We start from the raw sequence: 7386 nt of genomic DNA, 5'->3' as shown, positions 1-7386 counted from the left end.
GCTAATTTTTCGCCAACTCTGAAGCGAAGAAGCAAAAAGACCCTCTGATTTTCAGTGCATTTTACGAGAATGAAATCAATACTGTGTGAACAACATACTAGACAGCCCACTGAATCAATAGTGGCATTCTCCTCATGTCAAAAGTTGCTATGGCCTTATTGCTTAATATTACTAAATAACTTATTTAAGAGTTAGTGCCTCTATTTCCATGTTTACTTTCTTCATGCCAGCTTAGGAAAAGCATCACTCAGCTAACTGTGACTTTGGAAAACTCCCCTTGACTTTCACAACACTGACTTCCCCATACACATAAATTACATATTTTCTAGATGTTGTTAGAGAACTAAATTTTGAGATTTGGAACAGTTGCATAAAATGCTAACTTCAACAAAAACAACCCACAACTCCAAAATATCACTTTAAAGGCATACTCCAACCAAAAGGAAAATGCTTTCTTTGTCAAAGAATCATAGAACTGTTATGGCTGGCAAAGACCTTTAAGATCTTCAAGTCCAACTATTAACCTAACTGCCAACTCCACCACTAAACCATGTCCCTCAGCACCACATCTACACGTCTTTTAAATACCCCCAGGGATGGTGACTCCACCACTTCCCTGGACAGCCCGTTCCAATGCTTGACAACTCATTCGGTGAAGAAATTTTTCTGAATATCCAATCTAAACCTCCCCTGGTACAACTTGAGGCCATTTCCTCTTGTCAATTCAAAGACCTTGCTGAGAAGGTTCAAAACGACTCTTGAAACACAATGTTTTGCCTAGTCACAAGTTTAAAACAAAAAACCAACTGAGTTACTCAGTGGTCACAGACTCCAAGTTCTCTCATGTTGTCAAGGGACACGTGACTCCTGCAGCGGTGCCCATCCGAGAGCACACACTGTGATACAGCCGATGCTTTGCTCCAACACTCCTAGGACCTTGTATTGACTGAATTCACCTAACTCCTACAGCTGCTCTGAAATCCAGACTGTGAGAAGAATCATCAGCTTTCCATGGGCGTGTGGTACACAACACCCTCAAATTATAGCTGCTAAGATAAAATGACCATCACCTTCCTCGGTGGACCTCATCCTTGCCCTAGATACATTATCCCATGGTCCTGTGCCAGTGAACAATAGATATTCCTTTATCTTCCTGTCCAGGAGATTTTCAACCCATCAGGATTCAAACAGTAGGAAAAATGCTACCACCCACTAAGTCAACCTTTTTCAGAGATATCTGAGATATCCATCTCTGACATCAGATATGAAATCTTACAGCCAACTCACTTGTACAATCTCACTTTATTTCTCTCGTACTGCTTAAAAACCACAGAACACAAATCTCTGGTGCTGAAACATCAAATGCACAGCTCATTTCTCAAACTTAGTGACTACAAGGAGACAACACTCTGCCAACAGCCACAAACGAAACCAATTTCAGAGCTAATGGTCCTCAGCTCTCCACCAAATGGTTCTAACAAACTCAAAACTCCTCTCGAAGATGTCAAGAGTTATTCCAATATACAGACAAAAGGTAACTATGAAGAAATGCAGGGGACCCTCAGAGCCAGGATCTGGGCAATAAAGTAGCAGGTGACATTTAATACAGATAAAAATTTATGTGATGCACATCCCAACATTATGTATAATGTTGAGCTTTTCATTGAGCACTTCCCCACAGGAGGAAGACCTCACAACTATGACAGTTCCCTGATGGCATCAACCAAACACTCAAGAACTGTCAAAAACTGAGGTCAAAACCTATGTCAGGTTCAGGAAGCTCCTGAGCTTCAGATATTTGACGTTGGGAAGAGTATTCAGAGGAATCTTTTCACATGGTCACCCTGTCCTAGTGCTCCTCCTTACTGAATTTCACTGAATTTTTTTAGAGTTGGAAGGGACCATAGAGATCATCTAGTCCAACTCCTTACATATGCTGATCCAAGACCCTCAGTCCAAGCACAGCCACCCTCATCTTCTACATTCAAGCAAGCCTGGGATTTCGAGATTTGTTTCATTTACTACAAGCATTTCTGTGGTCCTCACATGAAAAGCATTATTTTACGTTGCATTGTTTCTTGCTCCAATATTTTGTTAAGTATATTATCCCCAGCCACGTGCTATTCAAAGCAAAGAAATTAATATGTCACAGTGAAATACATCTGGCAGGGATTCCCAGCGCATTGCTTGGTAGCAGGACATATATTATACACTGGGAAACACTCCAGCTGCTTTCCTATATAGCTTTAGTATAGGCACAGATGTAACAGGGATGATGTCAGTTAAGTGCCGGGTTGGGCTTTCTTTGTCTAGTTCTACAACTCCAGCATCAGCTTTTCTTCAAGAAGGGGAAAAAAAAAACCCCACCACACTTAAGCTAGATAATTCCTCATTGACTTTTACTTCAAAGCTTACGACAAGAGGGCTGGCTATTTTTATTCAAGTTATCAGAGTATACCAAAGACTCCTGACTCACATGAGAACTGCAAAGAGGACTTTTAAGTTGGTTACCTTGAACAAATCGACCTTCCCTTCCTACCTCCTCCCTCCTGTCAAATACAAGCTCAATAAATCCTCTCTAAAGCATGAGGTCGCTCTACTCCGCCTACCCAAGAGCTTTCCTCACTTCTCTATAGATGCTTCTTCTGCATGGACTTGACAGAATAACAAACATCTGTGCCTTCCTCATCCAAACAACTTGAATCCAGCAGAACTGCGAGCCAAGCTTGAACCCCATGGAGATACTAAAAGCCCCAGTAACTCCAGAAACGCAAAAGAGCCAAATCCTCCCCAAAGCCACTCAAGCGCCAGAAGCTTCCACTAATGACTAAGAAATTCAGCGAGGTCAGAAAGCAAAGAGGTGTTAATTTGAGCCTTATAAATCACAGGAGGCTTGCCACAGTATTTACTTTTAATAACGCTAAACATGTCTCGGAGTATTATGTTAGGTCAAAGAAATGTTAATGAAGATAATTGCTTGTGGGCTCCCAACCGCTGATGCACATGAGCCTGGCTCTGCTCAACATCAAAAACGCCTCTTGCAGACAGTCACTTTCCAAAGTATTTTGGAGAAAATACTGCAACGAAATACGTGTAATTAGGTAATTAGCGTATGTCAGGGAGAAAGGCTCTCCTAATGACAACTGTTCAAGCAGGCTGTCATATTAGCTTTTACATGACTTTTAAAATTAATGGTATTTTTGCGTTTGGACACAAAAAATTAAATAGGAACATGAAAAGAACAAAACAGAATAAGTATTTTGCAACCCATGAATACTTGCTCCATGCAGTATTTAAATTATAGGTATTTTGTGTTGCTACGTGTTTAAATTTAAATGAGAACATATAAAAAATGATGTTGCATCGAAGTCATTTATAGAGGCTTATGGAAAAGCTATTATCTTACTGAAAGGGGACACTTGTCTCTGTACCCAAGTAAGTGGCTGCTCATGAGATGACCTGACTTTACCACCAAACTACGGTTCAGGTGCTTTGTGCTTTGACTTTGGCAAGGATGGGGGTGGCAGCCACGGGATGCTGACCCCGCAGGAGACGGAAACCCAGAAGATATATCAGACCTCAGAGGCCAGAAATAATTACAGACTCCTGTGAACGCTCTGGCCAAAATTTATGGACTATGCATGCCTGTGAAAGGAACAATTTATGACTTTTTAAGCCAATCTACTTTCAGCCTAATATTTTCTATATCCATTTTCTACATTTGAATGAAGATTCTTACTCAAATTGACCCTGCACGCTGATTTTGCTCAATTTTACTATCATAACCTAATTCTTTCAATGTAAAAAGCATGATCTCCAAACAATCATGAGCCTTGTGTCCTACGTAACAAAACAGATTAATATTTCCAAGAAGCTCAGAGGCCCTTATAAGAATTGCAGTAATAATCTGATTACCAGCAGGCTGACAAAAAAAATTATGAAAATTATGATGGTCAACTAGGCTTTGTGCATACACTAAACTTGTAAATAGTGGTTTCCTTTTTCATTATATGCAGTCTTTTACTAGTTGACCACAGTTTAATATACATAAACATTGGCAGCAAATGTGCTTTCTCAAATTGAATATATACATGGATGCATATAGCAAGCTCTCTTGCACTTGGGGGCTGCATTTGTTAGCAAGTGTTATTCTGTAAGGATATCAAATAAATGAGGATACGTCAATTGCTTTTGGAAAAGTAACTGAAATGAAGGCTTTCGGTCATGCCATTTCTTATTTTTCTATTCAGAAAGACCAATCTCAGCATTTTCATTTTCAGGGACAGCGTAAGCAACACATGGCAAAAATCCAAAATAAACCGTCCACTGGAAGCATCAGTACCCGTCATAAATAATCTGTGACAGCTAAAGGCTGAAATCAGGGAGAGAGTTTGCCAAATACTGGATGATTTGGAGAAAACAGAGATTAGTGTCAGCATTGAGGCTGCTAAAGGGGCAATTCTGGAAGCAAAGTTCACTTGGTTTTATCATAACATCCATAACCCAGACAAGGGACTGCGAAAATAGTGAAACTTTCTCCCCGCTCTCAATCCTCAGGCGATTGTAACCGGCTCAGTTGCTCAAGACAGCCTGGATCTATCCATCCACCTGTACATCGAAACACATACCTGGTGGGGCAGAAATTCCTGAAATAGATAAACTTAAAAAAATCTGATAAAGAAATGGCCAATTTAAACATACTTCACTTTGATCTGAATATATCAGCACAAGAGCTCTCCGACTTTCTGTCCTGCAGCAGCAGTCTCATGCTGCTGGTACCTGAAATAACACCCCCGCAAGATCAAAACTGATGCCAGATGGACACATCTGTAACAGCTGCTGCTGGAGAAACTACCACCTCCTAGACAGGCAGAAAAGCCCATGTAGATGCTCAACACCTCAGTTATTATTGCACAGTTTTACACGTCAGTTCATTTTATCATCTATAGAATCATGGAATCATAGAATGGTTAGAGTTGGAAGGGACCTTAAAGATCATCAAGTTCCAACCCCCCTGCCCTGGGCAGGGACACCTCCCACCAGACCAGGTTGCTCAAAGCCCCCTCCAACCTGGTATTGAACACTTCCAGGAATGAGGCATCCACAACTTCAATGGGCAACCTGTTCCAGTGCTTCACCACCCTCACAGCAAAAAAATTTCTTTCTAGTATCTAATCTATTATCTCCCTTCTTTCAATTTAAAACCACTACCCCTTGTCCTATCGCTACACTCCCTGACAAAGAGTCCCTCCCCATCTCTCCTGGAGCCCCCTTCAGGTACTAGAAGGCCGTTATAAGGTCTCCCCGGAGCCTTCTCTTCTCTAGGCCGAACCACCCCGGCTCTCTCAGCCTGTCTTCATAGGGGAGGTGCTCCATCCCTCTGATCATTTTTGTGGCCCTCCGCTGGACCCGTTCCAACAGGTCCATGCCCTTCCTCTGCTGAGGACTCCAAAGCTGGACACAGTACTCCAGGTGGGGTCTCACGAGAGCAGAGTAGAGGGGTAGAATCACCTCCTGCTGACCACACTTCTCTTGATGCAGTCCAGGATGCGGTTGGCTTTCTGGGCTGCCAGCATGCACTGCCAGCTCATGTTGAGCTTCTCACCCACCAACACCTCCAAGTCCTTCTCCTCAGGGCTGCTCTCCAGCCATTCTCTGCCCAACCTGTAATTGTGCCTGGGATAATGCTTAACCCTCTCCTTTTTATCATCTTTCTCTCCTGCGTGCACCATGCTTTTCTCTTCCTCTTTGCTGATGGGAGAGAAATGTCATTATCATCACAATCATCTATGTTGGTCCATCTCAAAGAACCTCGTGGTGCAAGTGGCTGAGGTAGTGCTACCTAAACCACAGATTTATGGACCCAAGTATTGGTGCAGGGAGGGCAGGAGGTGCCAAGAGCAGTAAAACTGCATGCAAAATCCCTATAAAATGAGTTTTGGCCAAAAGAATGAAACCTCTAATGCAGGAAGAGTGAGATTTTTAAGCGTTACAGTGATCATAGAGTGGTTTGGGTTGGAAGAAACCTTTAAAAGTCATCTAGTCCAACCCTCCTGCAATAAGCAGGGACATCTTCAACTACATCTGTAATTCCCAGAATATAAAAGTTGTGAATATGCAGCTCAAACTGTGTAAATTATTCCCAAAGACGTGTAGTTGCCCACATTAAGTGTTACCTAAAATAGGTTATTAAGCTCTTCCTAAGCTCAGACATGACGAGAAACCGAGAAAAGTTCTATCTGGCTCTTTTCTCCTGTATTTTTCATTTTTATTCAGCACTTTAAGCAACTCTATCAGCTGCTTGTTTATTCACTTCTACACTAAATGACGAGACTTGCATTTCAGTTTGCCACCTGGAAGTTTCTTGCTCTGCACTGAAGGACTTTCTCCTTTTCTTTTGGAGATGGCCTCTGTTTATGATACTTTAATCTGACATTTCTTGCTATTTAAGAAGCCCACGGACACATAAAGCACCTCAGTAGATGACAATCTCTTCCACAGCCTGCAATAACCCCATGTCTAAAGGTTTTGATATTCCCTTGTGGTCTGACAACCACCCAATGGTTCCTCTCCTTCTAGCAGTTGGAAGACGGGTGAGGATGCTGCTACCCATCCATCACCGTCCTGCTGATGCATCTCATGTGGACAACTGTCAGCTTCTACCAGACCTTTTATCTGAGACAAAATGAAAGTGGGAAGCAAAAAACAAAACAAAACAAAAAAACCTTCTAAAAAATCATTACAGGAAAAACTGTTGCAAAACGAATTACTCCTAGAAGCTGTTGCAAACTGTTCTGATGAACAAGGAACTGAATTAGGTCATGAATAATAACATGATCACTTACTCTTCCCCTTAAGGTCAAAGCCCCTTCTGTGCAGAATCAGCGTCCGAGGAATTAATTAGGGCTATACAGCGAACAAAACTATTGTCTGCGGGATTCCGGCCTTGCCAGCTGGAGATGCCACCATAGGCAAAGGGCCACAAGGGCAAAAAAATTTAAAATAAAGGGACTTCAGGAAGGTTTGGTGAGGTCTTGTGATTGAGAAAAATGAATAGGAGAAGTGATTTCCATCTTTGTTTCCGCCACAGCATTTCTGCATGATGTTGGGAGACCCCGAAAAAAATGGTGCAAACAAAATCTTGCCCTGGACCGTTCCTCTTTCTTGAGCTCCCGATTTGAGTCACTGCATCTTGATTTCTGGAAGCGCAACCGTTCCCCTAAAACCTGTGCCATACACAAAGAGTGGCAGTGGTGTTAAAATATCCAAATAATCAGCTTTTTTCATGGTACACACTGAACAGCTGGCACTTGGAAGTTAATTCTCTCTGTGTCCCGGCGTTTCGTGGATGAAACTGCATCTCAGTAAGCAAAGATGCAAAAAATG

Source organism: Numenius arquata, chromosome 11 (genome assembly GCF_964106895.1).
Source record: "Numenius arquata chromosome 11, bNumArq3.hap1.1, whole genome shotgun sequence".
Lineage (NCBI taxonomy): Eukaryota > Metazoa > Chordata > Aves > Charadriiformes > Scolopacidae > Numenius > Numenius arquata.
Note: the sequence above shows the minus strand (reverse complement) of the source record.